Raw genomic sequence first — 18,216 nt, 5'->3', positions numbered from 1 at the left:
GCAATCACTCTTCCCACATCTCTGAAGTCCCTGAACCGCAAGGCAGGGGCTGAGTAAACCAAGTTCCCTCCCTTGTAGTAGAAGATCAGGTTTGAGAACACCCAAGGAACCTGAACATACACAAGTCCATGGGACCTGAAGAAATGCATCCCAGGGGCCTGAGAAAATTGGCAGATGCAGTTGCTAAGCCACTCTCCATCATTGAAAAGTCATGGCAGTCAGGCAAAGTCCCCAGTGACTGGAGAAAAGTGAATATTGCACCTGTTTTTAAAAGGGATAATAAGGAGATTCTATGATTTGGAGGTGCTTCACTTTGAGAATTTGAGGAAATATTTTCCATATAAAATAATCAATGCAACCCAAAAGGAAGGATAGATTTGTCCTTGACTTTGTCAGTTCAGAAAGTAGGCTATAGTTGGTGTTTCTCAAGAACATGAATTTACTCAGGCAGATGGTGTCTGCATTTCCACTGAAGGCTTCTTTGTTGCTGTTTTGTATACAAATACCTCAGTCCAGCTCTTGAACCTTTAAAACAGCAATGCAAAAATCCAGTAAATGTTTGATTGTGATTCTGTGCCTCGCCTGTCCATTTTCCACTGACCGGACTCATGTAAGTGATCAGAAGCATGTAATTTTTGTATACAGAACAAACTTAGAACATATTCTTAGGCCTGAGCCTGCATAAAATGTCTTGTGTTTGGGTCTTGATGCAGCAGCTGTATACTAAGATGAAAGAGAACAGCAGGCCAGGGAAAATATGATCAGCCCACCATGCAGTACTTTAGAGTGTATAGGTATGTTAAAAACTTCAGTAGTAACAAATACTTTATTGGTGTTTGAATTTTTGTGTTATATGCATTCTAAAAGTCTTTTATTGTATGTTATAAATAGATGAGTATGTATGTGTGGACTGCGTTGTTATATTTGCTCATTTTAAAGTGTGTTTCTATCAGGCTACATTCAGAGCCCTTTCTAGCTAAACTCTTAGCAAGAGTTGAAAGTGTAGTGAGTAAGGAATTACTCAAAAGATGACATTTTCTGTGTAATTCATTACTGTAAAATATAAAAAAGCTGCTTGGTTGTGTTCCCTGTAGCTAGCAGTCTGGATAGATATTTACAGGTAGTTATATTAAAAATACTTAACTCATCTACCTAGAAATCATCATAAAAAGGAAACAAATTTCTGAAAGTAAAATCAATACAAATTGTGTATGGTGCATGGGATAGATTTTATAAACGGTGTTTGAATGTTTGTTTGTTTGGTTTTTTTTTAGTAACATAAACATCTGTGATTAGTAAGCCACTTTTTCTGGAGTTCAATTTAATCTTTCAAATATAGAACAGGCACTAATTTCTCCTCACTATGTAATTTGGATTCCCGTTTTGCTGATAGTATTTATGATTATAAGTTAAGATACTAAGAAAATAGAGACACAGAATTTCAAGTGATTTGCTGAGGTGGCTGCATGTACATAAGTATAAGATGCTGAAGTAAACAGAGAACTTTGAAAAATACTCTTCTTGATCAGTTCTTGCTACAATGAGGATTATGAAACTTTATAGGATTATAGGAAATATAAGTGAGATTGTGACTCTAGAAGAGATTTGTGTTCTTTCTGTCAGTTAGGGTTTCATGAAATAATCAGTCTGTAAGTGGTCAACAGAAACAATGTAGAAACTTTTGCTGTAAAGTGCTTAATTCTTTTAAGAAATTGTCTAGTGAGATTTCTTGGATTTCATTACTGATTTTACCGTTTGCTGGTTGTATGCTCCTATATATATAAATCTGTCTGACATATGGGAAGGGAATATATGTGGCCTGTGGTTACGCTACTTGCTTGCCACCATTAGTTTAGAAAATGTTAGAAAAACAGTTAGGGAGGAATAAAAGTGATTTTAATACCAGCAAGGAAAATAAATTTCAGGTGTTTATCAGAAGACAAGTTTAAAAAATGCAATCTGTAGAAAACTAATACTGCTGAAAAAAAATACAGATTAATTTCCTGTTACAGATGGTGAATAATTTTGTTAAAATTGTTCTAACTTTTGTGCCATTTTGTTTACAGTATAACTTCATTCCAGCTAAATCTGTATTCATGCAATTTGGCTGAGATTTCTGAAGGCCATTAATTTGCTTGCAAAGTTTCTGCATTTTTAAATTACCCAATAAATGGAGCTGCCCATTAATCATAAGATGAAGAGCCACCACTCAGAGTGACAATAAGGCTATGTGTCTTAGTCAAGATTTTTACACCAGTCAAAGTGGCTAGAGTAAAATAATTTCAGAAGATAAAACACAGAGGGCTCTAACCTTATTAAAACACATCAGTAAATAATAGTTTTTTGCTACTGGTTTAATTTCCAAAATTTCTGAGGTATTTAGGTAAACATGGGGACTAATTGTAAATTATATATACCCATTTTTATTTTGGTTAATGAAAACAGTAATACCTGTGCAAAATGGACTGCTTTCAATGCAGTAATATAATTAGATCATGGAAAAGAACATATTAATGCAAGAAAACCCCAAGTGTGTATATACATATGTTCAGTTTAAACTTCCTTTGGAATTAAAAGTACTGGCTAGGTGTGGGGAGCACTTTTAATCTGGGCAGAAAAACTAACTCTATCTTACTATACTATTCACTTTGATTAATTAAATCAGGGAGTAAAATTATTCCAAGCTTTTCTTTGTGAATGAATTGATAGACGATATTGTAGTTATCCTGTAATCTTTGTAACGAAAGACAGGCTTGGACTGCAGCTTAACATAATGCTATCTTATCAAAATCTTTGAGTACTGCTGTGGTTGTCCAGATGTCTTAGACCAGAGATGTCTATCCAAGAAACAGAACTTAAAGTTTCCCTCCTGAGTGTTTCCCTGTGTTTTATCAGTGGTAGAGCAGCTGTTAATTTCCCAGGCTAATGTGTCATCTATGGTGAGTCTCAGCTTTTGGTTCTGGAGAAAAATTGGAATGGATATCCCAAAGGAAAAAGTTGTAGGCATTACGAAAGCAAGGAAATTTCTGAGTTCGCTTCAGAACTGTTCTTCCCATCTTTGCTGCAGGTCTGTCAGTGAAGAGTAGTTTTGCTCTTTGATCTTCTCTGAACTCTCTGTGTGCTGAGAAACTGGAGTAGGAGATGTGTAGGATGATCATTGTAACAGGGAATCAAACAGTATGTGTGATGTTGACCTCTATTTGAAGAACGTAAATTTGTCTGCATTAAGCTCCATACTGTGGAGTTGTATTTCATTTTGGAAATAAATAATTTTTAGTTAGGTTAGGTATCCCTAAGGTACACTGCAGTCTGTAGGGCACTTAGGTCAGCAGAGAGATACTGGATTTAATCTCTTTGAGAAACTTGCTCGTTTTGCTCATTTCAACAGCTCAGCGTCTGTGGCACAAGGAGTGAGGTATAAATTCAGCCCTAAAATACATCCATTTGGAAATAAAAACACAGTACTTATTTGGTGTTGTTATTTGTACATCCATTTAGTGAGACTGTGTGTTTCGATAATAAATGCAATATTTATCACAGCCTTGCATGTCACTACTCAGTATTTCCTGGATACCAACCCTCATTTTGCTAAATCCTAACCACTAGAGAACAGTGCCTTATGTCACTGAGGATGGGACTCTTTTCCCATTACTTGTCCAAAACTTTTTGGATGAGGGAGGGAAAAAAACCCACACCTCTAAAGCTGATGTGGGGTTTAACAAAAATATAAGAACCACTGAACCCAAGCTAATTCTCTCATTAGTGTTTATCTTACTGGAGTTGAGTAACACAGAATAGGACTTGAAGTTTCCTTAATGTGAATGATTAACAATTCTAAGACATTGCACTACAGTATTTATGTGGTATCTTGTAGTTTGACTGCTGAAATGAATCCGTCTTTTACAATAAGAGGTGCCAGAAAACCTCTTGACATACAGGGTGAAGTAGCAAGAGTAGTCGTAGTTTCCTAAGCTTTTACTGTGAAATAAAGAAACACAAATCATAATTGTTCCTTGAAGTGTTTACAGGTAAATTTAATTGAAATGAAAATTTATTCTAATCCCAATAGTTTGATCTCCACACCAAAGGTTCTACACAGCTGTAAAGAAAAAAAATAAATTGATAGAAATGATTGCCTCTCTTTTGAGAAACCACTTTAATAATAACTGAAGTATAATACTAAGCATGGATACTACAGTTCACCATCCAAGTTATTCCTTCCTTAATTAAAAAGTTGAAAGTGAATGCCAAAAAGCATTTAGTAAAAATAATAAAATCATGATTGGATGTCAATTGCAAACACATTTATTAGAATAGCTAATTTTAAAAAAAACATAATAAAGACACTTTTATTTATTTTTTTTTACACATTTTTCAGTTTTATGGGAAAAATCAGGTTTGAAATGATACACAGTAAAGTGCCTATAAAATGTATTCCACACACAAAATATCAAGTACTTTCAAATGTAAATGCCTTCAATCTTAAATTATGGGGAAGTAGGCAATCACCATTTTGTGGAAAAGAAATAACGTATTTAATAGAAATTTTTAGAAATCAAAGATTGATTTTAAGACTTTGAGAGAAGCAAAGGGAGTTCTTTATATCAAATTAAAATAAAATTGACCAGTCTTCAGTTACAATGTATAGCAGAATGGCTCTATGTAATAAAGGATGGCAACCCTCATCCAAATCTTCACAAGCTAAAATTCAGTCTTTAAAGCTGCTTCTGAAACTATAGTTACTTCTGGGCTTTTTCCCTTCAGATATCTGTAGTGATTGTTCATATCCTGGGTAAATCAAAGCAAAATTATGGCAAGGTAGCTTCAACTGCCATTTTCTAACCTGGAATATCTTGTGTTATCCTTAAATATTTATGTACTTACATTCAGGACTAGAAATAATTTATGGAATTAGAATACGGGTTCATCTTTGAGATTCATGTTTGAATTTAAAGAAAAGGTAGGACAGACTCTTAGAAATAATTAGAACTCAATAGTCATCTTCATTAATTGGCTACTTACATTTCCTTTTCCTGTTTTAGTCTAGTTTCATATAAAACTAAGCTCATGTGATTACACAGCCTGACCTGCTGGTTGTCCCGTATGTTCGTGTACTGAAATCCTAATCTGGAATACATGACTGTGTGAAAACTTTTGTATGTCATATATTTTCATTTTATAGACAAAATTCTGCTCTATTAACATGTTTACTAAATGGTTTTGGGCATAGTATTCATGTTTATTGACGTTATGTGCCTGTGTTTGCAGGCCATTGTCTTCTTTTGTTGTGGTAAATATAAATAATGTCTCTTATGGTGAGCAGAACACATTTTGCTCATTTAGCCACATGCTTACTTGGTGGTTGGCCATGACTTAGTGAAGAGCATTATTTAAAAGAATCTTCACAATTTTCTAGCTGTTGTGGAAGCAGTAGAATAAAATAAACAAAGGAAAAATGTGTTTAGTTAAACGTAGTTGCATTAAATGCTATACTTAAGAGACACTAGCTGAGATTTCTACAGAAGTGTTTTGTTTTTTTTCCCTACAGGATGAAAATGTAGCACTCAGGAAACATGGATAATGCAGCTATCAAGTAAGATAGAAAATAGTAGAAAATGAAACAAAATACTGCTTTAAAGTACCAAGACAAAATTATAATCCTCCTGGATATATCCTGATAGGTTCAAATCTGCTATACAAATCCATAAAAGGGTAAAGGGAATGATTTCAGAATTATTTTGTATCCTAACAGTTTCCCAAAATACAGGCTCTGGATGATAAATTTACATTAACAAATGTTTGTTTTCCAGAGCAGAAGTTTACTTACCCTTCAGTGTCTCAGGAAGGACTGCTCTGCTCCTTTCTGTGACACTGGTGCTAAGGAGGAAGCAATGGCGGGAACTGATTCTAATCCCACAGGTTCATTCTTAAGCCAAGAGATTGCTGATCTAATGGCAGACTAAAACTGTCCTCCATTAGGGTGGCAGCACATGTAACTCAGGGAGGTGAGAGATTATAGTAGTTCCTCCAGAGTCTTAACCACATTTGTTGGGGAATGGGCTCGGTGTGTTCAGTCAACACATTCTTTAGAAACTTCTGCCGGTTGCCTTGCATCTGAGCCCTTAATTGTCCAGCTGCCCATATGACAGCACAGCCACAGAGTCTGCATTGTGGTGTAGGTGGCATTATGTGTCCTGGCTAGTAGTCCTAGAATGCAAGCTGCATTTGATCTGCCTGATAGCCCTCAAGCAGCTCAACAGTTTTATATTACCTCCTAAGGTCAAAAAAAAAAAAATCCTGAAGGTTCTGGAAAATGTTCTGCTAGTAAATAACTGCAAATAAATTTGAAATTGAAGGTCATTGTTCTTTGATTTGAGGAAGAGGGTGTTGAACTCGGTAGTCTGCAGAGATCCTTCTAATGGAATTTATTCTGTAATACGGCATTTTGAGGAGCATACGTACATCATGTTTCATTTGTATTTTAAAAAGTGTCTTAACACCGAACAAACTTCCTCTTTTAATAGAAATACCAATGGTCCAAAGCTGTTGTTCAATCCTGCTTTGAAAGTGCCTTAAATGTGTTTGAGCCTATCTGCTCGTTGACCTTACACAAGAGAACACGAAGCAAGTGACCCCTGACCTGCAGGAGCAGAGGTAGCTCTTTCTGGAGCATGGGTGCAGCAGGGAAGCGCTGTACCTGAGGTCGTAAGCTCCATGGAGAGGTAGGGATAATTAGTTCAGGTGCAGTCTCATGTTAACTGAAAAATTATGTTTTTAAGACATTGACTACTGTCTCCTCATGGTGCTGTGTTACATCAGGAGGTCAGAGCTATCTTGTGGCTCTCCCTATGCTAGTATTCATGATGAAACAAAGATATGACAAAAATATTTTTATGTTTTTCTTCACTGGCTTAGAGCAATCATTCCAGGTAGAGATGGATACCTTATTGTCATTAGTATATGGGCAGCACAACCAATCTGAAGTAAGTGCTAGGCATCTTTCTGAATGCCCTCCTGGAAGCTTCTCAGATACTCTTAAAGTGCTGTAACAGAAACAGAATAAATGAAACTACAGAATTACCCTGTACTAGGATTTTTTTGCTATTTGTAGCCAAATTTGGTTAATATTTATATAAGATGGTGGTGGCAGATCCTGCAGAGTTACTGTGTACTTTCATACTTACATCACTGTGAATCCATAAAACAGCTAGTGAGGTTGATCTTTTGGGGAAAAATCTAAGTGTGAATCTTAGTAACTAGTAATGCTAAATTATGCAAATAGACATTATGATAGATTTGTCTAATGTTCTACAGTATGTTTATGGTGCAACCTGACTTACAGACTTTCTGTCTGATTCTGTACAGTTTTGATTGACCTATCCCTGTAGCAAAAAAACTTGGTATAGTGGTTATATAATGGTTGGGGGTTTTTTTACTATCTATGCACAAGATTATGTATGAGAAGTAGTACACAACAAGTTCCAGAGGTCTTAGAAATTTAGTTTTTTAGTTAAAAACTAGAGATGTGTAGTAGGAAGTCAAAAGTTCTGGGTGCTTTTCCCGATACTAGGCGCTAGGAAAAGCATTAACAGGAAATTGGTGATCTTCCTGAAATAACATCACTTATTTCGAAAGTTTCCGTTTTTGCAAACCAAAACCAGAATGTTTTGTAGGTGTAATAAATGTGGTAAGAAATGCTGCATGTACACTTTGGTACTGTGCTTTTGGAATAAAGCTTACCTCTGTGTGGGGGCAGAGACTATTCACCACCTAGGCAATTAACATTCTACTCAAGGTTTCACCCTGGTGTAACAGAAGGTTGGGTTTTGATCTGTGTCTGTAATGGTGCAATAAAGTGACTCAGTTTCCTTCAAAGGTCCATAGGTATTATGTCCTACATGCAGTAGTGAATTTTACCTGAACAGAACTAGAAAATGTTACCAAATAATCAGAGCTACAGGGTCAGAGACCTGAAAAACAGAATGTTTGGCTGACAAATACACATATAAAATTTTGGTGAAAAGTTAGAAGAGATAAAAGTCATTAATAATCATGTTCAAAAAGCTGGTTAAATAACCCTGCTGTAAACAGTTAAACCAGAAAATAAGTGTGCAGATTGACTGTCACCAGTGTGCAAAACCCCTTTTGGACTGGATTCCTATTGTTACCTGGTTTATGTTTTGTATGCTCCCATGATTTGAGTCCATGCAGGGCATAGAACCTCCAGTGCCTGCCTTCCAGGTCTTTCCCTCTGTGACAAGAATGGGAACCTGAAGGGAAGAGCCCTGTTATTGTTCAGGAGATTGCAGAGGGAAAGCTGTCAATACTGTTCAAAGCCCCATTCCTTCAATATGAGTTCCGGAGACAGATTTACGTGTCTGGATTCAATCTCATTGATTCCATTGATTGGTCATTTACATAGGCATATAACTAGTTTGAGCCCTGATTTTAGCATACAGGTGCATATGTGAAAGGTCCTGATTTATTTTGTAAATATAATATATGTATATAGTGTTTATATTGATGTAAATACATACATATACATGTAAAGACATAAATATACAATATTGCTATATATTAGGCAGGGAGGTGAAGAACAAAATATAGTGTTCATTGCTTTAGTGCTAAACATGTATCTCCACAAATTGCAACCATGCAAACTTTGAAGTTGCACTACCTGAATGAACCTAATTATGTTAATTAACATGCAAAATTAAATGAATCCATGTATTTTCATTTTTAAAAAAACCAACAACAAACTTACAGAAAGATTAAGTTTTCATAACAAACATAGGTGTCTGATTTGATGTGTCTGTTGAGATGATAAGTTCATCCTGTTTACTGGTAGCAAACCCAGTCTCTTACAAGTGAATGTAACACTTTCAAACATTAAGAACTTGATATCTTTGAAATTTTAAAGTAGTTTTCAGTGATTTCTCAGGTGCTTTGTTTGTAAACAGAAAATTAGTCTGAATTTCAGGTCTAAGTTTATAGATCATTTATCAATATGGTCATCATTAATGATATTTGTTTGTCATTTGGTTAAAGGTATTTCAAATTAAATCCTCTGACTCATCCATCTAATACCCTTCTGAAACTGATGCAGTGATCATTAATGCAGAGATTTCCCTTTATAATAGCCAATAGGTGCTCTGAGCTGTAAGAGTTGTACAGTCTTTGTAGTTTTTCTTTTGGTCTTCTTTCTAATTTACTAAAATAGTCCAACATTAAAAAAAAAAAAACACACCCCAATAAAATTCTCCAGACCTCAACTTCCACATGAATGAATGTGAAAGATTTCACGTGGTCATGTTTCTGCACAGCCAGAATTTTCTGTTAAAAAGCATTGTGTCTATGTATACTAATATACTTACAGGTCTTATAACACTGCAGCTACAGCAAAGTCTGGACATACTGTTGACCTTAAAAATGAGTGCTCCATAGTCTGATTAATTCCTTTGGGGTCTTGTGTTAAATCGGTAAAGATAAAAAAGAAAAAGTGTCTTGTCTGTTTTCCTTTCGTTTGCATGTGACTGATTACTTTAAGTATGGTAAGAGTTATGTCCTATTCCCCCCTCAGTTTGCACGTTGTGGTCAGCAAATTGTGGTCTTGTAAAGCAGGAGTCTTTGTCTGATTTCCCTCTAATTAACTTCACAATATCCCAATTGTAAAAGTGCGTCAGGCATTCAGAAATATGGAAGCATACTTGTTATATTCATAGTTTTAACAGTTTATTAACCTATCACACAACTTCTGAGTGCGATGTGACTATACCTTAATCCGGTCTTTACGGGTATACCCAGTGTATTTCCAGTAAAATATATATGGGAACTTAGATAATAGGTTTTACCAAAGTTGGCGTGGCTGTACAGCATTTTCTGTGGAAATTAATTTCTCCTAGTTATATAACAATAGTAGTGAAATGACTATATAACTTCATTTGTTTTAAAATTGAAGGTCATCCATTTGCATTAAGTTAGATTTTTCATGTGTATGTTTTACTAAATTCACCACTATATGTATGCTGAGTATATTGCAGTTACTACTAGTATAAATTTAGGTAGCGAGTTGGGGGGTGGTGGTGGTGGTTGTGGTGCGGGGAAGGAAGATGGCAGAGAGATAATTGAGAAAGCCCTGGGTTTGGACTGATATAATAGAAGCTGATTTTGGACGTAAAGAAGTTTTATTGGTTTTGCATGAGATGGAAAACATGCTGCAGCTTGGGGAATTGATATTTAGACTCTTATTTTCAACCTGGGAGATGAGAAATATAGAATGCTATGGTCATATAGAAGCACTTCAATTGAATGTTGTGGCTTTTATTCCACACTGTATATGCTATGTTTATCATTACTGTTATTTACTTTTCCACTTCTGAGCTTTTCTTTCTGATGCTATTTTGCTCAATGTAGCTTTATTAGACAACAGCAAATTATAACGCTATTATATGAAAGTTTTTGCAATCAATGCACTTATTTTTGCTAGAAAATATGATGGAATATTAGAAAACAGGGACTTGTATTATAAAAACATGCTTTGTAACATGCTAGTTTTCAATGCCCTCTGATTAATTCATACCTCTTTTTAGAGTAATCTTTGAAACTTCTGCTCCTACAACAGTGTTTTAACTCTGAATATTGCATTCAGTTGAAACAGCAGTGCACATGGATCTCAAATTTCCACTGTTCTTGATCTGCCATGGGTTTGTGCATGTCTCCTAACCCATACTCTGCCTCCTCCTCAAGGGAGACCACCCCCTTTCCTGTACATAGACAGTAATTTGCACTAAAATCCTGGGCGCTGTCGCATGCAGAAAAGCTAGCCTACGCTGTTAGTATTGTGAACAATTGGGATAATACAAGTTATCAGTTGATTTCTGGTATGATGATTTGGGGTCTTTCACAAAGAATATAAATCTGAGGCAAAGATGATAGGCAAGGGGAAACAAATTAGTGTATGTTATGTTTTCAAATGCTGACAGTATTAATGACTTAATCTTTGATTGGGAAAGTTTTTCCCAAGAACACATAACACTCCAAAAGGTGTTGATAACCACCTATACCTTCACACCTTTTACATCACCAAAATATTAATATAGACATATTTCAGTCTGGTGTTCTTGATGTTACTTAGGTATGATTGTTTTCAGTTTTCCCTTTTTTATTTTACACTTATATCAGTGAATGTTAATTTACTTTATCTACCACTACTTAGGTGCTCTGTAGTTAATGTTTAGAGAACCATTTTTGTGCTAATCCCATCACTCATGATAGTAGGTATTTTAACAATTTCATTCTGGCTCACGTAATAAAGATTATCTACAGAAATGAGACTTAAGGTCTCTAATTCCAGTTCGCCCTCCATGGATAAATATAACAGCCCTATTAAAGTGTGAAGAAATGTGGGATCACTAATGAATCAACCTTCTACTTTGTTTCATTATTTTTAGTTTCAGGTACCTCCATAATGCATTTTTCTTAATCACAGTAAATAAACCTACCTCTTAAATGTAGTAGATTTATGAATCTCATAAAGTAGGAGAAATAAGGAATAAATAAGTGAAATAAGCAGCACAATACATAGGCATTATGCACTCACCATTTGCAAAATATCATCTAATTACTACAGAGAAATCATCACTTACTACTATGAAGAACTAATCAGTTGATTAGTTAGTTGACTAATAAGTCAGTGTGTCTGTGAAACAATGAAAGCTTTTTGGAAAAGCCACCTGCAATGTTGTCTTTTTAGGTAGATTTTGTATAATAGGTTATTTAAAATTCAGCTGTAAATTATACTTCACCAACTTTACATAGAATTTCCTGTTACCACGCACACAGAGAAAATACTGCAAGGACCGAGACTACCACACAGCTTGCAAGTTATTTTGTGGAGGATCATTTTTACTTTAATAACAATGTCTATTGGAAATTTGCTATGCTACAAGAATAGCTTTATGTGAAATCTTGTGAATTTGGAATATTAATGTCAGATAAATTACTTGTAAATTGAATTTCTAGAATGCAATTGATTGTGTTTGCCTGGGATGAATAAGGAATTATTCACACTGTTATCTAAAACTTAGATATGCTGCTTCTGAGCAAGTCAGAGAATAATCTAGGAATATTTCTGATAAAGTGCAGTGTATTTCACATTGCCTGAGATTACTTGAGAAACAGAAAAGCAATGTTTTCATAAAGTATATCTTTAAATCATCTTTTATATGTAAGTTAAATTTTGAATTTGCGATTTATTGAAAGCAGAAGTATCAAAACCTTTCTACTTTCATCTCTGAGACGATGTACTTCTTGAATTCTTTGCGTATCTTCAGACCTTTTTATTTGTTGATGGTTGGGTTTTTCTATACCCAGCACAGATTTAAGTTTGCTATATTCCTTACAATGTTGCTCCCAATTTATGTTATTGACCAGTATTTTCCAATGGTTATGAAAAACACAAGGGTTATAAGACATAAAAATGGATAGATGCTTGATTTTATTCTGGCATTCAAATTGCTTAGCTATAAAAGCTTTTTTCCACTTGTCAAGAGGGAAGTGATTCTTGTGAGTTCTGCAGTGGCAGACCTTAGTAACAGGTAAAATCCATCCAGGAGGGGAAAGAACAGTGGAAGGTCTCTTAATTAGCTTTCTAATTTACAATGAAAGTACATTTTTTATTACTCATAAGTAACTTGTAACCTAACATGGTGATATAACTTGAAAAAATAATTTTGTTTTGATTGCAAAGGAATCCACTGCTTTCTGAATGCCAAGTTAACAATTAATATCTTGCTTCTGAAGCAGAAATTTACTTCCTCATCTAATGAATGAAGAAAGAAACTCAAATGAATACAATAAACAAGATTTTCTCAAAAAAAGCAACACGGTTGCAATTGATTTGAAAAAAGCAATATCAGGCGTATGTCATGTGTCATTATAGGAGAGACCTGGCGACAGTATTATTCATTATGTGGTTTCAGAGTGCCCTAAATTAGAGTATAAGATTATTGGAAGTGGATGATTTCCCCAGATTACTGCTTAATAGTGACTAAAGGGCCCACATTACTCATATTTGCAATGAAAATAGTGCCAAAAAACAGCAGTAGTTGACTGGAATGAAGTGTGGAGCCCCCAGGGTTTTAGCTTGAGATGCAGCTTAATTGTGTGTCTCTTGCTTAATACAAATGTCCCTGAGTTTCTAAGGCTGATGTGCTTTCAGCACTTGCAAATTGATCCAGCAGTTTCCAAAGTATTTACTGGGTTTTGTCTTTGCTGCTTTCTGAACAAATTATTATAATGACTTTGCAGACTAAAGTAGGTTTTCCTGTTTTTTACTGTTTATCATTACCGAATGCTATATTCTTTCAGCTTCCTGTCAGCTTCTCTTTCTCTCATTTATCTGCTTCTGTAATTGTATCATTGGAAGAGGGTTAGGATCTGAATTCTCATGAATGGAACCTTCCTTTTGCACCTGTAGAAAAATGGGCACATAAGAATGACCCAGCTGGGATACTTTTGCTGTAATATAACTGAAGTGTTGGTCACTTTAGAAAATGAAATATAAGAGTAGTGAGTTACTTTTCAACAAAGAAAATAATATTTTCAAGCAGATTTATTACAGCACTTCTAGGAAGAATTTTAAACATCATATTTCTTATACTTTTAGTGGCATATGCTAGCCCAACTTGATTAATTCTTTGCTAAATTAGGTAGGTTATGCATAGAGCAGTCTTCTAGAAAAACTAAATTAGAGATTACCTAAAATTTATGCAATTTTTTTGAAAAAAATCATGTTGTATTTCTTTCATGGTGTTTAGAATTTGTCTCTATCACATCCCATGAAATGAGGCAAAAATATTTTGTTCCTGTGAAAGAAAATTATAGTGTCACATGATGATGCTGGATGGCAGTGCAGTATGAGTTTTAATTCAGTGCTATGTTGAATTCTTGGTATGCCAAACTCAGAACAGATGTTTAACCGCTGTGCTTCTATTCCCTGCTGGTAAAATGGAAGCAAAAGTACTAACTTTTTGCCTATCCAAAATTTAAGGTGTAAGTAGCAAAGACTAACATTTACATAGAAAATGCCTTGGGAAAGGACCTCAAAAAGTCTACTTTTCAGTCTACTTTGAAAAGCAAGGCATGGAACTAAAGTATTTAAATGATCTATTACAAATAGAGAAATGAACAGTGGAAGAAGTTATTTCTATTTTGTATCCTGTCTGGCAAAGGTCATGATTACTACCGTACCTCCAATATCTCATAAATTTGAATAGGGTATAAAAGAAACCACCACAGTTCCTGAAAATAATGCTTACATTCTTTGAAATCAGAGGGATCAATTACAGTTTTGGTGTCAACGTGGTTGGTTCAGTTAGAAAGTAACCAGGATTAATTGGTAGAATCTGTAAATAGTAGCTGATTAAAACCATGATCTTAAATATGTGTTCAAGATAAACTGAACTGTTGTACATTCTGAGTGGTACTGCCCTTAATGTTGATGTTGTGGCTGTGTTCCTCCAAGAGCAAATTTCTGAAGAGGATCATTAAATATTATTTCCTTTAGCTTAGAAGATTAATAAGATCTCTTACAGTGTTTAACAAAATTTTCAAGGAACATTTATAAATTTGGTAGATCTGGGTTTTTTTAATATTTGTTAGAGATGTTGCTGCCTGAATTTAGAAACTTACAGAAATGAAGTTATTTATTACATTGTCTTAATTGCAAATTTCTACCTTTGAGAAATTACATTTGTGGTTCATATTACTGCAATACAATAAAATGCTAACTGTGAAACAAGAAGCATGATACTGGAGAATCCCTGAGGTGTAATGCAATTAATACAAAGGATGAGTATCAGTAAAGGTGTCTGGGGTCATTTGATATAATAATTTTTAATATTTAGGAGAAAGTCAAGATGAAGAATAACATTGATCTAGTTCAGGCTAAGGTGAGAACTCAAAATTTGGAGACAGAATTTTTATAGGAGAAAACCTGTATGAAAAGTACAAATTACATTCAAAAAACAGAAGGAAATTCTTTTTATAATAGGTAAAGCAAACATACATGATCTATCACATAACAAGATTTTTTTGTGATCAGTATTTATCTCACATATTTTTTAGATGAGGTATTAGAGGATGAAAGCTACATTCCATTGTTCTGTGTGAAACCCCACTGCTATTATTATATCCCTTCCACTTCCACGTAGAAAAAAACCATTTATTTCAAGATGATGTTTTCCTCCCCGCAAGTCTAATATTGTTGTTCCACCTCTTGGGGAAAGAAAGGACATCTTTGGTTATATTATGTTTTTCCCAAATAATAAAAAAAAATACTTTCACTGTATCAGTAAACAGGTGAACAAGTGCGAAAACCTTGTTCTTCAATAGGGGTTTCGTTAGATACAAGGTTTGGTCTGACAGAGCTTGCATAATGTCATTACCTGACATACAGGACATGTTCAGCACAAGGTGACTTCTGTTGTGTTCTGACCTTACAGGTTAGACTAGCTGGTTGTGATAGACCTTTACTGGCCTCAGAATCCCTGGATCTGACTCCCCCCTTCAGTCCTTTCTTTCCTTGGCTCTGGGGAATGTTGCATTGCTCCCAGTGTCCTGAGAATACTTGCAGCTCTGCATTAAGACAACATTTTTGAAAGTATACACAAAGAATATATATCTCCGGCTTTCTTAAGATGGAATGTATTTCTACATTGCATTTGCTTCAGTAAGGGCAAGGGGGATTGTTGCTTTTTATTCTCCCTGAAGCATCAAAGAATAGACCCAGCTAGAAATAGATAAGCGTGAAAATACCTCAGGTGTCTAGATGCTACGTCTTGTTCATATGCCAGTGTTAATAACAGTTGACCAAATACAGGACAGGAATCTATTTTTTTCTCAGATCATCTGGGACCTTCATTTTTGTCCTTGGGCATTGTCTGCAACAAAGGAAATAGTTTGTCCTCTGGTTTCAGCTGGATGTGTATCATGTAATCAAACTCCTTGCCATTTTGGGAACAGTTGTGGTTTGCCCTGCGCTGATATCTGCATTTTTACTTTTTCCCACCTCTTCTCCTGCCCACTCTAAGGTACATTGGGACTGTTTTTCTGCTCTGTAGGCTGGATGTCAGACCAGGTGATTTGGTCCCTACTGTCTTTCATTTCTGTGGAAGCTGTGAAGTTCAGGTGTTCTAAATGTGACTCTGTTAGTTAGGTACTGTCACAAAAATCACTTGTGTGCCTTCTGCCTCAATATTCCTATCTTCAAAACTTGGATATTATTTAGCATCCTCAGACATCATACATATTAAATATTTGTAACAAAAAATTAGAAATTTTAAGTGTTATTAAAATACTCATCTGAATAAAACAAACAATTTGGACTTGTGTTGCCACATATAAGAGCAAGACTGGGACTCAGACCAAATAGCCATTGTTATTCAAATGCTACACATTTTTTGTTAAGTGAATACTTACCCTTAATCTTTAGAGTTGAATGGTTGGTTGTCTCATCTTTGTAATATTCTTGTTACTTCTTTTCATGGCCAAAAGATGTGTGGTTTTACCCATGCTGGTAATATGCATATCTATTAAATACGGTGCCCCAAAATGCAAAGTATGCAAGGGAATACTAATTGGAATTACTCTATTTATTTGTCTTTCAGGAAAAGTATCTGTGTAGTATAATAGTATCTCTCAGGGCTAGAGATCCTGGAAATCACATTCACAGTAACAGCAATCTACTTTCTGCTAAAGATAGTAGGAGACAGAACTTTGCTGGGAGCGCTGTCCTTTATGTCTCTTCTGTTGTATGAAGCCAAAGCCTAAGGCAGTTAGGTAACACATATTATTAGGGGCAAAACTTTTATAGTATTCAGGGAGTAAATATTCACCACTTCTGTGTTAATCAAGAAAGAGAGCACCATGATTGTTGATGATAAAAATAAATGGAGGAGTATCTGCTCCTCCATAGATGGAATCTTTGAAAGTAGAACAGACTAGACAGCATCAAATAGGCAAGCCAGCAGTGCAGTGTGTGCATGGAGCTGTGCAAAGTGAAGGTTATCTCTTTTTACTTATTCACAGAATAACTGAAGAACCTCAGTTGCATAGGTCTCTGGAAGGAATCTGTACTTTCCCTCTATTTTCCCCCCAAAATATAGTTAATCTTTATTTCAAGTTCACAGTAGGGCGTTTCTGCTAAGTCTTTGCATAACCTTTGCATGCACTATATTCTCACTACTTGTTTATGTTGGCTGAAAAATAAACTTTTTCAAAGAACTTGCATTCTTTCAGTAACTAATATCGTATCCCTCTGTTCATTGTCTACATTAATCAGTATATCACTTTAATGAAGCAGTGAGCTTGGTTTGACATAAAAGGAGACACACCTGTGAAGAGCTTTCTTTTCATTTCACAAAGCTGCACAACCATACATTTAGTGCAGTTGTAAGCTATATGCTTCATCAATTAATTAATGTCACCACTAACAGCCTGTTATGATAATAAAAACTTTTTGTGAGTTTTACTCCTCATGGAGAGTAGAGTATACACTGATACGCTTTTGCTCTCAATTAGACTGTCACCGTAGCATATAAATGGTGCTTTTGATGTCAGGTCGTGGAAGATGGGCCAGCGGAAGGGAAAGCAACTGTTCTGCTCAAGCACATAGATTTAAGACTGAAGAATGAAATGTCTTAATGATATTTAGTTAAGCTCTAATAATGATATTGATGTGCCCACTGTATTGGCTTGAAAGTTGTGCTATTTGTAGAACAGATCCAATCTAATTCTTTGATTAAATGTATGTGGTATTACATAATCAAAGGTACCATCTGAAGCAGTGTTTATTCTCATGTTTGTATGTCTTTGGAGCAGAGCTATGCCCACTGTTGGTAACGAAATGTTTACTAAAAGTTTTGGAAATATATTTTAGCAACATATAATATCTATTGACATGATTCAATGCAGTTGCACATGAAATATGTGGGTTTTATTTAGGAAAACTCTTGGATATTTTTTGATTGAGGCTTTGTCTAGAAAATTGCTATTCCAAGTGCATCTCTATTCTCTAAGAAAACTATTTTAATATTCTGAGAGAGAATGTGATGTATTCCTAATGAAAGGATTTTAAATAATGATTCTAAATTTTTCACACAGCTGAAGCCCTGAGATGATGTCTTTCCACCTTCAGGAAACTTCCTAGTCATATTA

At 35.1% G+C, this 18,216-nt stretch overlaps 1 protein-coding gene across 20 annotated transcripts in view; it reads left to right on the top strand.

The window, feature by feature from the left end:
• The window catches only part of RBFOX1 (RNA binding fox-1 homolog 1), a 918,501-nt gene that overhangs the window by 393,811 nt on the left and 506,474 nt on the right, over positions 1-18,216 (top strand). For 6 of the 20 annotated variants that reach the window (XM_056338153.1, XM_056338141.1, XM_056338149.1 and 3 more), the window contains exon 3: positions 5,549-5,593. The exons of the other annotated variants lie outside the window; for them this stretch is intronic. The gene's annotated coding sequence lies outside the window, so the exon portion shown is untranslated. The remainder of the gene's footprint in view (positions 1-5,548; positions 5,594-18,216) is intronic. 20 annotated transcript variants of the gene reach the window in all.

The sequence above is a fragment of the Falco biarmicus genome, chromosome 4, assembly GCF_023638135.1.
Source record: "Falco biarmicus isolate bFalBia1 chromosome 4, bFalBia1.pri, whole genome shotgun sequence".
Taxonomy (NCBI): Eukaryota; Metazoa; Chordata; class Aves; order Falconiformes; family Falconidae; genus Falco; species Falco biarmicus.
Note: the sequence above shows the minus strand (reverse complement) of the source record. Positions and strands in the feature narration are given on the sequence as shown.